We start from the raw sequence: 16,402 nt of genomic DNA, 5'->3' as shown, positions 1-16,402 counted from the left end.
GATCTGATACAAAGTCAGAGTCAGAGTAACAAGATGACAACAATGACAAAAATGAAATGACAAATGTAACAATAAAATACTATGGAATCCTAAACTACTAGGTGTGAACTAAGCAGCTAGCTGGGATAGCTAGATCACAAGAGATCCAACATCGGTCGCTGGCGGATCTCATCAATCTCCTCCATGGTCAGTAGTCTGACCGGGCGTCGTGCATGTCGAGCCAAAGTGATCCGAATCCTCTGATGCAGCCTCCACGGATGCTGTATAGTCCTCCGCAGTCGTGGGCGTCTGGATCTTCCCAACTCAGTCACTCGATCGATCAGTGTGCCTCTGGTGTGAGACGACGAGCTCTGCTGTGGTAGTAACTCCTCCGAGTGTCCAGTGGCAACTCAAAAGAAATCTGTGATCTGTCTCTGGGACTGGCTAGCCTCTCCTCTCCTCAGGCTCTCTTTGTGTGTGCATAGCTCGAGCAAAAACAAACCCAAGCATCTCTGATCCTCGTACTGCATGACTCTCGAGAATGGTCCAAAGCCCTCTCTGAACAAGCAATGGAAGTGGCCTCGTATCTCGTAGTAGACGGCGCAGTGGCATGTGTAGTGCAACTCTGTCTCAAGCTCGATGTAACACAAGGGGCATGTCCTGGCCTCTGCTGGTACTCCGTTGTATCTCCCAGTCTCGATCCGCAGCTGGTGTGAAGATGTACGTATCTGGCCGATAGAACATCGTATCCCATGAGACAAGTGGGTGTGCATGTATCTGGGCCTCGTCACAAAACCATCAACCGTAAGCTGGCGGAGATGCTCTCTGTAGAAAGCCATCTTCGTGCCCAGCTCCTATGCTGGCTGTATCCATCTCCTCCTGGTGTCTAGCTGAGTCAAGCCCTGGCGGATGAGCCTGGTGATCTCGGACTGTGTAAGAGTCAGAGAGGGTGCATCCAGTGAGTACTGGTAGGAAGGCAATCTGTCTTTGCTGAACCCATGCGCCTGAAACCATGATGTCATCTCCCCATACCAGCATGTTGTATCTCCCTGCATGGCTAACTGTCGAGAGGACTCAAGTGCAAGGTGGGCATATCTGTCTCTGGGAAGTTCCCACATACGGTGTATGAAGGAGACTGATCTGGTGAGCGCCTCAACCACTAGTGGGTGGGCAGCTAGCTCTGCCCGAACAATAGCACGTGGTACTGAGACCTTGCCTCTAATGAGCCGCGAGATCATAGAGACCAGAGGCTTCTCCATGTCCCCCCATCCATCACTACGGACTGTCCTCCCGTGATGATCTTATGAAGGTCCCCAAATCTCGGCTCCATAAAGCAATGCAGAAGCCACCAGAGTGTCAAAGAGCCAGAGCTTCGTCCCAGGCTCCTGAAACTGAACCTGTGAACACATCTTTTCCAATCTACCCAATGCTGCATGGGCTCTGGTCAATCTAGTCTCTGCTGCCCTCCTCAATGAAAATGTTGGCCCACTAAAAACCACTCCGAGGTAAGTGTACGCCTCTGTATATTCCACAATCTCTTGGCCGTATGTGAATGCTGGCGCTGACCTCCTGATCCACCGTGGGGTGGTATTAAATACCATGACCTTGGTTTTACCAAGGTTGACGGACAAACCACTTTCATGAGCAAACCTATTCAAAGCATCCAAGTGACATTGCATCCCCTCCGGAGAGTCGGAGATCAACACAATATCATCAGCATATAACAATAATGGAATCCATGTCCCTGCCAGCTCTGCACCTCTATCACCATCTCTCTCAATGTAGTCAGAAACCTCATCCAATGTGGGTGAGTTGGGACGTCACAGAAGCTCAGATGACAGACAGCAAACGGAGTATGGGAGATACCTCATGGAAATAAAGACTACACATGGATTAGCCATACTTAATGGCTTACAACGATTTCCTGGAGCAGCCGGATTCACATGCTTTCCACACAGACATGGGTCTAGTACAGTGCATAATGTTATGACACAACCGAGCCTTGTCCCCTGCATTCACGATTTCACAGTGGGAGCCAGGCCAGTGGGCATAGGAGTAGATCATACTCTCTTGACATTGTCCGTAAAATTTCAGTATAGTACAACCTAGAAAACAGGAGGCAGGTCACACACCCACTATACATTTACACCAGAGACTGATTTCATTTATACAGAGGAGATATGGGACTATCTATTGGAAGGCACAGCTTGCACAAATGGTACTGGCCTCTCAGTGCAAGAGCGCACACTCTACTGACTGAGACACTGCATGGGGCTGCATCCATGGCATACCCACACACGCAGCCGGGCAAGAGACGACATTCTAGGAACCTGCCCAAGAATAGTTGGTATGATGAGGAGTGCAGGGAGATGAGAGCCCAGCTTCAGAGGAATCTTCTTTTAGGAGTCATCATTTACAGAGAGTCTCGGATTGCTTTTTTCGAAGCCTTGTGCGATGGGAGAAGCAAACTTACCTAGCTCAAATGGAGCGAGAATTATATCAAATGTTCTTGAGTAGGGACTCGGGAGAGGCATGGCGACTCTTCCATGAGCACTCCCCTCCCCCAGTGATTACTTCACCTAATGTGTGGGGCCAATATGCGACATCATTATATACGGTCCATGGACAAGAACCCCTTCCAGACCCTACCAAGCCTTTCCCAGCTACGAGCACTTTCTTTACATCTGAGATGGTACAAAGGGCCATCGACAGGATGAGGACCGGGAAGGCATATGATCATGACGGTCTAGTAGCGGAGCGAGGTTCTCGCAGTGTTGTTCAATCGTCCCATGTGTGAGGGATTACCTGAGACTTGGAGGTTGTCTAATATTGTGCCCATCTTCAAGGATGGTGACCCTACAGAGCCTGGGAACTATTGCACTATTATGGTTGGACACTATTGCACTATTATGGTTGGACACTTATTGGCACGGTTGTATGCATCTATTCTGGAGCAACACTTGGGTAATTGGGAAGAGGGCGAGGGTGTACGAGCAAAGGGTCAGGCCGGCTTCAGGAGGGGTTTCTCCACTCTTGATCATATTCTGACACTCAGGGCCATCATTGAGGAGGGAACAGCACATGGGAGACGGATCTATTGTAGCTTTGTGGATTTTCGCAAAGCATTTCACATGGTACCAAGAGCTCGATTGATCCGCAGACTAAAGGAGATGGGGATTATGGCTTTGTAGAGATAAGTGATGGGACATGTAAGCACTCCAAAAGGGGTATCTGATTTAGTTCACTCTACTATTGGAGTGAAACAAGGCTGCCCACTGTCTCTTACTCTATTTGGTATGTATGTTGATGAGGTGTCTGATTACATTGATGACAGAGAGGGTGACAAGGGTGCCCAAGTGGTGGGGACGTGAATCCCATTGTTCCTATATGCTGATGATATTGTGCTGATATCTGACTCACCAGCAGGTATGCAACGACATTTGGATGCACTACGCAGTTTTGCAGAGATAGTGGATTGTGTGTAAACCTAGATAAAACCAAGGTTATGGTGTTCAACACCACACCACAATGGGTCAGGAGATCAGTACCTACTTTCAAATATGGTCAGGAGACTGTGGAGTATACAGATGCATACACTTACCTGGGGTAGTCTTTACTTGGCCGAGATTTTCTTTGAGAAGAGCAGCAGAGCCTAGACTAGAGCTGGTGCATCTCTGGGAGGAATGGAGAGGATGTGTTGTGAAATTGTGAACACTCCTGGGCAAGCTGGAATAGGTTGTCGCAAGTGCTCATGCAAATACTGTGGTTTTACATTGTCGAGTACAATCACTCGAGTTGTGATGCATCTGACCGGCATCAATTGCACAAATAATTGTGGCAAATGCAATAAGGTACTTGTGGCTGTGCGGAAGCATTGATTGCTGAGAAATTTCCTGCATTTGCGGCGATAGAGAAAGGGGAAAAAAAAAACAGCAAACAGAAGACACTTTGCAAGGTGCTCTTCTTGGACAACTTGGTGATTCTTTAGCATAGGTAGAGGAGGTCTCGGGGTCTCAGAAATCTGCTAGCAGGAAGAGGGCTCGTGTCATGCAGGTTGACGAGGAGGAGGGTGGTGATGTGCATGTGCCTAGGCAGACCACCTTGCCTTCACGTGTGCATTCTCTATCTTGGGTGAGAGAGCGTCAGAAAGTGGCTGAGATGGAGATTGCTCGCACTCTCATCGAGTGCAACATTAGTTTCAATGTCTTGTGGACGGACCAGTGGGAGAGGATGGTTAGGGCCATTGCCCAGGGAGGTGCAGGTGCTACTGATTCATGGAGTGGGCTCGATTACAAAAAGATGCGCACCGGAGCACTGGACGATCAGAAGGCCTTGATAGATAAGGCGTTGGTCCTTGTGAAGGCCGGATGGCAGCCGTTTGGATGCAGCATCATCTCTGATGGATGGAGTGACATACGCGGGCGGCACATCATTAAGATACTTGTCTCCTCTTGCCTTGGTACATATTTCTTGCATGTTGTGATGCAGGGAAGGCAATAGAGAAGATCACAGGCGAGTTCATCTTTGAGCATATTCGTAGGGCCATCAATGACGTTGGTAAAGATAATGTGGTTCAAGTTGTCACAGATGATGCAACCAACTGCAAAGCTATGGGAGAAATGGGAAAGGCATCGTTTCCTCACATTTTTTGGACTCCATGTGCAGCCCATTGCTTAGATATGCTGATGTAGGACATAGGCAAACTGCCTCGGGTGCAACCCACAATTTCAGAGGCTAATAGGATGACCACATTCTTCCGAAAGAAGCATCAGGCTTTAGCCATCTTTTATAGACACATTGCCCTTGATATGGTGCGGCCTTCCAAGACCAGGTTTGCATATATGTATTTGGTGTTGCAGAGACGCTGCAAGGTGAGGGATGCACTGTTGCAAACAGTTGTGGACCCAAAGTGGAGAGACATGGCTCGTGCACAAACTGAGGACACCAAATCCATTCAGAGACATGTCTTGGATGACTCTTTTCGGACAAAGGTGCAGACTCTGATAGTGGCATTGCAGCCAATGTATGTGTTGCTACGAGTCATTGACATGGAGGGATCCACATTGGGCCTTGTTCACCATCTCGAGCCATATCACGGCATGCGAAGGCTTGACCCAGCAACGGTGAGTATCAGATGTTAAACTTCTTACAACTTTGATATTTATGCTATTAAATATTTTCTACTGGTACTCTTGATATGTGGTGAATGCAACATGCTATGGCCTACCATGTGGCATGTGCCATGGAGTCTGACTTTTGGCATTGCTGTTTTTTTGCAGCCGAGATGATATCTTGGCTCTTGTAGAGAGTAGGTGGAATTTTATGAGCCATCCTATCATCGGATGGCTGCTTTACTCCGTCCTTTCTACAAGACCCCAAGGTTGTTTCAAGAGAGTGATCTCTTGACACTTAAGGATGAGTACATCAATCGTTTATTCGATGAGCAGGAGCAACTCGAAATAGATGCAGAGATGTGCAGGTACATGAATAACTTGGGGCCATCGTCTTTGCATGCGGTGGCATTGCGTTCGGAGGCAACCACTTTTGCTCTCACTTCCTGGCAGAGTTATGGTCGCCAAGGTCTTCCACGCTTGACTACTTTGGCTCTACGTGTGCTCTCGCAGGTATGTATACTAATAGCTAACGAAGCTTCTCTAATAGCTAATGGACTATATCTACTTGAGTTACACAGGTATAGAGACACTTTACTGGGGAGAGCTAGAGAGAGGCAGTCCCAGAGACACATTACAGATTTCTTTTCACTAGATATGGGACAGCCAGAGGAGCAGCCACCATTGCAGAGCTCGTCCCACTCTCATTCGACCACTACTGGCACTCTCATCGACCGAGCATTGGAGCTACAGAGATACAGACGACCGCGACTGAGGAGAGGAGCTACACAGCATCGACGGAGACTACAACAGAAGATTCGAGCCATACTCTCTCGACATCCAGAGTGCAGATGAGGATGGATCCTCACCATTTCTTCCATCTTTGTTTCACACACTGTTACATCCAGTTTACCGGGTACCTATTGTATCAGCTGCTACACCCACGTAGTTTTAGATTGTAGTAGTAGTAGTAGTATTTTGTTCCACTTCTAGTTCTTTTGTACCCAGACATGGTATTAGATTCACTATTTTGTAACTGATTGGTCTCATAGGTCATTTTGGCCTTTTGAAGACGTTAATATAACATTTCATTTCATTTCATTTCTCTCTCTCTCTCTCTCTCTCTCTCTCTCTCTCTCTCTCTCTCTCTCTCTCTCTCTCTCTCTCTCTCTCTCTCTCTCTCTCTCTCTCTCTCTCTCTCGCCACCTTCTGCTGCAACCTCACGCCCCTCACTTGCTGCGGCCCCTCACGCCACCTACTGCTCTGTTGCGCGCTGCCAATGCAGCCCACTCAGCCCCACGTGCTCTCTCTCAGCTGGACAGCAACGCGCTTACTCTCTCACAGCAGCGCGTGGTCAGCTTGAGTGCGCCTCTCCCTCCCCCCCCCCTGTTGTGACAATACCCCCCCCCCCCCCCCCCCCCCCCCCCCCCCCCCCCCCCCCCCCCAAGCCGGCAGGTACATTACACTGCGGAAGCGCGCAGTCACACCTGAAATTTTTCGGACCTGCAAAATTTATTTAGACCTGCAAATTTAGAAAATACAGAATTTACATTTACATTTTTCACAAGTTGCAGACCTGCAGGGAAATTTCAAAATTTCAGAGTTACATAAATTTCAGCATTGACAGAAAGTTGCAGAAAAGGAAAATCTCAAAAAATGTATGATTGATATGGGGAACACACATGTATGCATTATGCGGAACAGGGATGTATGTGTGATGTGGACATAGTGGGTTGACTTGGCAGAAGTGCAGATTGTATTTTTGATGGAGGTCATGATTGCTTCTCCGGTATGTAAGCCCCATCCGAGTCAACCTTTGTGCTTACAAACAAGCGGATTACACAAATGGAGAGGGAGATGAAAGACTGGAAAGCAGATATGGAGGGATGGTGGAAAGAAAAGGCCAACCTTCTTCAAATGTTTCTCAACGAAGACGCGCAGTGGAAGAAAGAGAAAGAGGACCTGCACGCAGAGCTACAAGCACTTAAGGCGGACTCCAAATCACTTAAAGAAGAGGTCTCAGCTCTCAAGCGAGAACTTGCTGATAGAGCGAGCAGTGGACTAGAGGAGGGGGAATTCCAACCTTCGGTAGTAGAGGAAATCAAGGTCATCAAAGAGCAGGTACGGATGATCAAAGAGGAGGAGAAACAAAAGATGGTAAAGACGTCTTCGTGGATGGATGTGATCACGACGACGCAAAAGAAGGTGGATGAGGCCGAGAAGTGGATAGAAGTCGCTAAGAAAGGCAAAGGGAAAGAAACAACATCTGTCCCCACTCCTACAATCATCAACATGACTCTAGAGGAAGAACAACGAAGGAAAACTAGAGCTTTGCATATAAGAGTAACCGGTCTAAAAGACCGGGATGAGGTGGAAGGGGAAGTTGAAGAACTTCTCCGCATGATGGGTAGTAAGGCTACTCATACAAAGGCATGGAGGGTGGGGAAGAAGACACGAGGCAATGGGGAGACTTCAAAAGGGAGAGCTCTAATCATCCGTTTCCCATCCATGGAGGCAAAGAAGGACTTCTTGAAGAAGCGTCCTACACTAAAGAAAACGGGCATATTCCTTGGAGATGACCTCACTCTCACACAGCTTGCGCATATGAGAGGTAATGCCAGAGATTGAAGCGGCAAGGGAGAAGGGAAAGACGGCCTTCTACAGAGATGGCCGGGCTGTGATTGTAGAGCGGCGCTCCACATGACGGTGCGAGACCCATGGGACCACCCTCAAAGTTGCCACATGGAATTGTAATGGATCTATCCAACTTGATATGGGCGCCTTTGAGGATAGTTTCAGGGGAAGAGACATCGTCTTCTACTCTGAGACACATCAGGTCCCTGGGCAATCCATGCCTCACATTAGTGGATATAGATGGGAGACTGCCTATAGACAGGAGACACGATAAGAGCGCAGAGGGCGAGGATCAGGAGGAGTGGCAGTGTTATTCAGGGAGGAGTTGCAACCATTGATACATATAGCTCGCAGAGATGACCAAGCTAGGTACATGTGGGTGAGACTGAGAGCAAAAACAAACAAATATCTTTACATTGCTATTTGCTACTTTCCCCCGAGCACGTCAGTGTATGCACCACCCAGAGGACAATCCCCTTTCTCTACTTTGAATGATGACATATGGGAGTTCTCCACATCATCATTCTAGGGGATTTCAATGCTAGGACTGCCCATCATCAGACAGTATTTTATGATACTTCAGAAGAGATGCTGAGAGAGCTGGATGCTGCAAAGACAGGCCTATCCAGACTATCACAAGATGGAGAACACACTGAGTATGGACGACACTTGATAGACATGGGGACTGCACATGGATTGGCCATCTTGAATGGCCTACAGAGATTTCCCGCTTCAGGGGGTTTTACATGCTTTCCACACAAATATGGAGCCAGCACAATGGATTATGTCATGGCACAGCCGAGCCTCATCTCTAGTATCCAAGATCTCACGGTTGGACCCAGACCTGTTGGTTTGCCAGTGGATCATGCTCTTGTGTCAATGACCATCTCTTTCCAGTTTAGTGTAGCACACAAGCTACGGACAGCATCCCCTACTCGCTACACCTTCACGCGGGAGACAGACTCTGCATACATAGATGGGATCTACAGACGCCTATGCACAGAGGAGCCAGGGCAACCTCTGGAGGAGCTTACTACTATATTGACACAAACACTACATGATGCAGCAGCAGAGGCATACCCACATACCCAGCCTGAGCAGAGCCGCCGTTCGGGGAGCATGCCCTAGAACAGTTGGTATGATGAGGAATGTCGGGACACTAGAGCTAGACTTCAGAGGGAGGTGCTTTTGGGGGACATTACTCACAGACAGTCCCAGATTGACTTCCGACGCCTAGTGCGGCGAAAGAAGAGGGCATTTTTGGCTTAGCTAGAGCAGGATCTATATCAGTTGTTCTGGAGTCAAGACTCACGTGAGGCATGGCGGCTCTTTCAGGAGCACTTTCCCCTCCCTCACCATCACTTCTACAGAGGATTGGGGCCAATACGCATTATCTCTGTACACAAGTACTTAGCAGCCCCTTCTTCTCGCCCCTCCCGATCCATGCCCACACACGTGCTTTTTTCACCGCGGAGATGGTGAGGAGGGCCATTGACAGGATGAGGACTGGGAGAGCATACGATCATGATGGTTTAATGGCTGAGCATTTCACGCATGCCTGAGATCTACTAGCAAAGCTTCTTGCAGTCATGTTTAACCGTGCCATGTGTGAGGGCTTGCTTGATACTTGGAGCCTATCTACTATTGTACTGATCTTCAAGTCGGGAGACCCTATGGAGCCTGGGAATTATCGCACTATCATGATTGGACACACATTGGCACGGTTGTACGCATCTATTCTTGAGCAACAGCCGAGTAGATGGGCAGAGAGGGAGGAGATACGTGCAACCGGCCAGGCAGGGTTCAGGAGGGTTTTTTCTACTCTTGACACTCAGAGCCATCATTGAGGAGGGTAGATCACATGGGAGACGGATCTATTGTAGCTTTGTGGATTTCCGCAAAGCATTTGACACAGTGCCTAGAGCTAGATTGATGCGCAGATTACAACAGATGGGAGTACCCACAGAGCTCATTTGGGGAGTCATGGCATTATACAGGTCAGTAGTGGGGCAGGTAATGATATCACCATCCCTAGAAAAGTCCCATATGTCATCATCTAGTATAGAGAAAGGCGACTGCCCTCTGGATGCAGCATACACTGATGTACTGGGAGGAAAGTAACATATGGCAATATATAGGACTCGACCTATGTTAGCTCTCAGTCTCACCCACATATATCTAGCATGATCATCTCTTTGTACAATATGCAGTAATGGTTGTAGTTCCTCTCTGAATAGCACTGCTACTCCTCCAGAACCTCTACTCCCATGCTCAGATCTCGCATTTGTCCTGTGAGCTGTCTACCATCTGTATCCCACCACATGTGGCATCACCTGTCCAGGGGCCTGATGAGTCTCTGAGAGAGAGAGAGTTACCTTTACGTGAACCGGCACACACTGCACAGTAAGTCGCACCCTCACCCTCTGTTGCGTTGCGCTGCAGAAAGTCCTTCAAAACAGCCACGCGCATAACAAGAGCCCCCAATTTAACATACGTACGGAAAATCTACGCTGCCCTAAGTACAAAACTGAAATTGCTATCCTCCTGCTCTCATCCGGACGCCCAATTGACCCAAAAAATAATTTTTTTTTTAAACTGCCGTACAATACGATCAGTCCGCGTACTGTACGATCAATCCGAACGTAGTGTACGGTAAGGATCCGTGCATACAGACTGGTACAACCTTGTTTCATCCTACAAGAAAGAGCCGCGAAACATCGGACCAAAGCGTCAATTTAAGAAAATCATGAGAAACCCATTGCCTTCACGGTTCAACTTTGTGCACTGACGTAAAGTATTAAGGGGCAATTAAGCCCAGGTTTCATGTGAGGCCTTTCAGCACCAGTGACATGTTTCAGGACTTTCAACGTTTTACGGTGTGTTTCATGGTGACTGAGCTGCCAGCTAAAGTGATCATGCACACATGGCATCTCTCAGTCATAGACAGTTGGTGGGTGGCACTAAATGTTGTCTCTTCTCTGGAAGCACTTTCCACCTAGTGCATCCAGCTGCCACTGGCTTGCTCTGCCACATGCAAACCACTGTCTTGGTCAACCAATAAAGAATACTCCCTCCAACAACTGGACTATTGCCAATCTTTGTAATATGCAGCTGAAACTCCGGCAATAGACCTGGAAACCTGGTTGTAACTGATAGATCTCCACCGAGGCTAGCTGGATCCCTCCATCTATACAAGTAACAATATGTTTTTTTGAAGCTGAGGGGAATCTGTGCCAATGCTAGACTAGCCTTGTCCAATGTGTCAAACTGCACCCTGTAGCAGCCTCTCTTCAATGAAGAGACAATCTAAGGAATAGGTGGCACGACAAAGGTATGTTTGAGCAAGTTCGAAAGCTAACCTGCTGACAGCCTCTTTCCCACCACTTAGCATACCAAGCAACATGCCTCTAATATAGCCACTAAATTGTGAATGGAATTGTTTGTATCTACAAAAATTCTAATCTCAATGGATAATTCATCCGAATCCACGATAAAGAGTAAGGCACCTCCAATGCACTAGCCGAAGGCAACCCGATAACAGGTATTGGTGATCCAGCAGGACACTCTTGAGTTGCAAATTGTAGTACTTGCATTGCCATCGTCGAGTGCCAGAACCCGCTTGGCCTAGAGTGTTGACAATGCAAATAACATTGGTATGCTCCTTCTTGTACTAGTTGCATAGCTTAGGCATGATGATTTTATTGCAAGCAACAAGACACAGACGAGAGAGAGAGAGAGAGAGAGAGAGAGAGAGAGAGAGAAAGAAAGAAAGCTTTATTAACGTCTACTAGAGGCCGAACTCGACCCATGAGACAAAATCGATGTACAACTGTCAATGCCCTCTGGGTGACCAGAAAAAGGACAAAATATAACATGAAATAAAATAAAATAGGACTGAACTAGTAGGATAGGAGTGATGAGTGGAGCGGGGTGGGAGATGGAGCACTAACACTAAGGGTATGTGAAATATATGCGTAGGGGTGTACAAGAATGCATTGCAAACTAGCTAGCTCCATCCAATCCCATAATGAGGATGTAATATGTGATACATAGGCGATGGCGAAGTAAAAATCCCTTGTAGCATGATCTCCGGATGTAGATGTAAATGAGCGATCTGCTCCTGGATACGACGTTGATGACGAGCCCGAATCTCTGTAATCTCCCTCTCATGTGGTACAGGTGTCTGGTAACCAAATGCTCTCGGTCTCCGTCTGGCTCGGAGGTCCTCAGCTCGCTGAAGGGTAACCCCCTCTTGTGTCGGCATATGCACTGTAGTAGATCTCTGAAAGAAGTCAGTGAGCTGGAGCTGCCGTCTCTCCCTCCCTGTAATAGGATCTGTAGTAGCATCTCCCTATGACGTTGTATCTCTATCAAGAACTGGCCAGATCGGCGCTAGTCTGTAGACTCCATGATCTGGCGTAGTGTGGAGTGTCCACTGAACAAGGAAGTGTATCTGTCTCTGATGTCACTGTATGCTTTGCACCTGCATATGTAATGCTCCTCGCTCTCAACCTCCTCCTGACATAGTCTGCAGATCCTCTCTGCTCTAATGACCCGTGCCGCTTTGCCTGCCTCAATCTCAAGCTGGTGTGATGATACTCTGAGCTGGCCAATCGCCACTCGGGCACTGTGGGGCATGTATACATCCATATATCTGGGCCTCTGGATAAACCCATCCTCGGAGATGCTCAAAAAGGAGTCTCTGTAGTATAGCATCTTCGTGGGCAGGGGCTGGTGGGGTGTGATCCAGGTCCCTGTCGTGTATCGCTGTACTAGGTCCTGTCTCATAACTCTGTTCCTCTCACTATGTGAGTTGTATATGTGGGGCATCTGGATCGTACTGAAGAGGTGGTAAGTGGTCTATGTCCCACCCACATCGAGTCAATAACTGTATCATCTGTGCATACCATGATCTTGTGTCACCATCCTCCGCTAGCTGTCTAGATGCCTCAAAAGCTCTGTGAGATAGTCTATCAGGGTCCATATCTCGTACTCAGTGAATAAAGCAGACCACATAGAAGAGAGCCTCTACTAGCATGGGCGGGGCAGCAAACTCTGCTCTGATGATGTCATGTGGTACTGAAGGACCAAGGTTTACTGCGAATCACCCGTGAGAACATTAAGATCTGTGGTCTCTCAATCTGTGTCCAAAAGGAAGTAGAGAGCCCAGGTGCCCAAACTGCCGCTGCATACATCAATGCTGGTGTGACCAAAGTATCAAAAAGCCACCCCTTTGTGCGGGGTTCCTGAAAGTGTGCCTGATGACACTATCGCTCAAGCATGGCCAGAGCAACATATCCTCGTGTCAATCTATCCCTCGCTGCTCTTGTCATAGAGAAGCGTCCCACTGTGCTAGCAAATGTGATACCCAAGTATACATATGAATCCACCACCTCAATCTGGCCTCCTGTAAGGGTGAAGATCGTCTGTCGTCTAATGTGTCTAGATGTGTGAAATATCATAACCTTGGTTTTCCCAAGGTTCACTGACAGCCCTCTCTGTGTACAGAAATCATCTAGAGCCTGTAGGTGTAACTGGAGTCCTATCTGTGACTCAGACACTAGAATGATGTCATCAACATATAGCATAACATGGACAAGTGTACCTGAGATGTCAACTCCTCCTCCTCCTCTGTGTATGATGAAGTCAGCTACCTCGTCGATGTAGAGCCCAAAGAGAGTGGGAGATAGTGGGCATCCTCTGCAGTGACCAGTCTCTGCACCAGGTGTTCAAATGTCTCCAAGTAATCCCCTAAAAATTGCTCACCTAAATGAAGTGAAACCCTCAGCCACGCCCAAGTCGGCCAAAAAAAAAATTTTAAATACAGCACCGTATGGATCGATCCGTACGGTACAGATCCGTACAGAACGTCCATATGGTACGCAATTGTTCCGTACGTACATATGGAAACAACCTTGCAGTGTAATATGGAGTTGAAACTCTTACAATGCGGATTTGGGCCCTTCTCTACACCAAAGGCCATGAGTCAATTGTGAGCACCCCCCTCAAAAGCCTCCCTTGGTAGGCTCATAAGTAAATGAATCGGGTCCCACTTCATCTTATAGTGCATGCATCACTAGGTAGTGACCTTTTAGGAAGCCACTCTTTCAAGGTCACCACTAAGCAAATTAAGGGCCTCATGCACCCCGGGGCCAATATATTGCTAGCTGGAGATCCTAGGGTAAAGTGCAACCTTGCAAGCCATTCCAAGCAGGGCATTCTGCGTTGTAGGGAGACCATCAAGGTTGTAGGGTTAGGGATATAAAGGGGGCTCTGGGAGAGTGGCCTTTACCAAGCAAGAAAGGGGTTTCTCTTAACCATGCGAGCTCTATTTTTCTTGATTCTAAATGGCACACAACATAGCAGTAAACTAAACGTGCCCAAAAAAACAAGTGCAGGACCTAAGACATTAAGAGAACGAAATAACACACCTTCAGTAGCAACAATGGACTCAGCAATGTTAGCACGAGATGCACAGATAGACACAAAAGGGCTTGAAAAGAGCAACAAGTAAGGCACAGCTGTATCAAATTTAATATAGAAACAAATAGTACCATCAGTTTCAATAACAGTTAAGGGAACTATAGAATGCATGCACCGAAAGACTGCACCTACCATCAATGCATAATATTTGTGGACCCGTAAGGAATGCATTCAAGAAAACCCACCTAGTGATTTTCTTTCCATTCCCCTTCCATTTAACAGCCAATCAGGGAACTCAGTGCCGACACTAAAGTAACCTCGTCTGATAATTCTCACAATCCTAAAAATAGGTGGCCCGAGAAATGCAACTCTTAAGAAGTCCAAATGTTGTTGTGCTGACAACCTTTCTCCCACCATTCTGCATACCAAACAACAAGCCTCTAATCTGGCGATTGGACTGTGAAATGGAGCTATATGTATTTGTTGACAGGCTGATCCCATAGGATACCCATTCAGAATCCATGATGAAGAGCAAACTCACCTTCAATACTCGAGACCGAAAGCGATTCAGTAAGCTGGTGATGGTGACCATGAGGGATTCCCCGCCAATGGAGTGGCTTTCTTGATTCTGGAACCTAAAAGGCTCATGAATCACCAACATCGTATTTCTGAGGATGAAAAGTGCCACTAATGGAACTACTCCCTATGAAACAATGAGTACTCGATACACAGAAAGTATTGTGAAATAAAGACCAGCAATGATATATGATGGCGAGCAGATCTTGCAGCGGCGTAAATGACAGCAAGAAAGAGGGGCAAGTGTTTGGGGGGTAAAGGAAGGGGGAACTGCATGACGTGCAAAAATATGCCCTCCCACTCAAAGGCTGCTTGTCGTTGCTTGATGCAAGACAACACATGTGCCACCACATTCGTCTTGGGGGGGGGGGGGGGGGGGGGCACTATTCTTCAACGATGGACCGAAAAAAGAGAGCGTGCGTAGGAGGATCGCTTTGCTCGGAGAGAAAGAGGTCATCCAAGATTCCATTATCCGAAACCTACAAGGTGAGCTTCTTGAAGTCAAAATTGGGCGACTTGAAAAAGGGGAATTTCAGCCTTCCATGATGGAGGAGCTGAACACAATCAAAGAACAATTGCGGGTCATCAAGGAAGAGGAGGAAAAGAAGTCATCTTGGGTCGAGGTCATCACCACAACACAAAATAAAGTGAAGTCGGCCAAGAAATGGACCCAGGTCGCCAAGGAAGGGAAAGGTAAAGAGGCTTTTAAGTTCTTGTAAACCTGCCATCATTAACATGACCCTCGAAGAAGAGCAAAGAAGGAGACTAAGTACCTTACATGTGAGAGTCACCGGCCTCAAGGATGTCAATAATGTTGAAAAAGAGGTCACAAGCCTCATGTCCATGATGGGAATGGAGAAGCCTTGACACACAAAGGCATGGAGGGTGAGCAAAAGGAGTGAAGGACCGGGAGAGTCCTCAGAGCAAAGAGCACTCATACTACGTTTCCTCTCCTTGGAGGAGAAGGAGTTCTTGAAGAAGAGACCGCCCTCAAGAAGACGGGTGTTTTTCTCGGTGATGATCTCACCCTCTCGCAACTAGCTCACATGAGAGAGGTGATGCCAGAGATTACAACATCACGGGAAAAGGGAAAGGCTGCTTTCTACACAGATGGTCGGGTGGTGATTGTAGAGCGACGCTCTACATGACGGTGTGAGACCTATGGGACCATACTGAAGATGGAAGCCTGGATTTGTAATGGATCTTATAGGTTGGGTGTGGGCGCCTCTGAGGATAGCTTTCGGGACAAGAACATTATATTCTTCTCAGAGACTCATCAGGCTCCTGGACAAATGATGCCACATGTTACATGATATAGATGGGAGACAGCTTGCCGGACTGGCACACGATTTGAGCATGGGAGCAAAGGATTGGGGGGAGTAGCAGTATTATACAGAGAGGAGCTACAACCACTCCTACACATTGTACGTAGAGATGATCGTGCTAGATACATGTGGGTGAGGCTCAGGCCGACACAGGCCGATTTTGCCATATGCTACTTTCCCCCCAATGCATCAGTCTATGCTGGGTCTAGAGGTCAATCACTTTCCTCAAGCATAGACAATGACATATAGGTGTCTTCCAAGGATGGTGACAACATCCTTCTAGGGGACTTCAATGCCCGGACGGGCAATGCCCAGACAATCTTCTATGAAACTTCAGAGGAGATGCTTCGAGCA

At 47.6% G+C, this 16,402-nt stretch overlaps 1 protein-coding gene across 7 annotated transcripts in view; it reads right to left on the bottom strand.

The window, feature by feature from the left end:
* SRS2 (P-loop containing nucleoside triphosphate hydrolases superfamily protein) overlaps positions 1-16,402 on the bottom strand; it is a 221,544-nt gene that overhangs the window by 116,800 nt on the left and 88,342 nt on the right. The gene's annotated exons all lie outside the window — the stretch shown is intronic.

This window comes from Adiantum capillus-veneris, chromosome 8 (genome assembly GCF_014529385.1).
Source record: "Adiantum capillus-veneris isolate H3 chromosome 8, ASM1452938v2, whole genome shotgun sequence".
Classification (NCBI taxonomy): Eukaryota; Viridiplantae; Streptophyta; class Polypodiopsida; order Polypodiales; family Pteridaceae; genus Adiantum; species Adiantum capillus-veneris.
The sequence above is the reverse complement of the archived record's forward strand: the minus strand, read 5'-3'. Positions and strand labels throughout refer to the sequence as shown.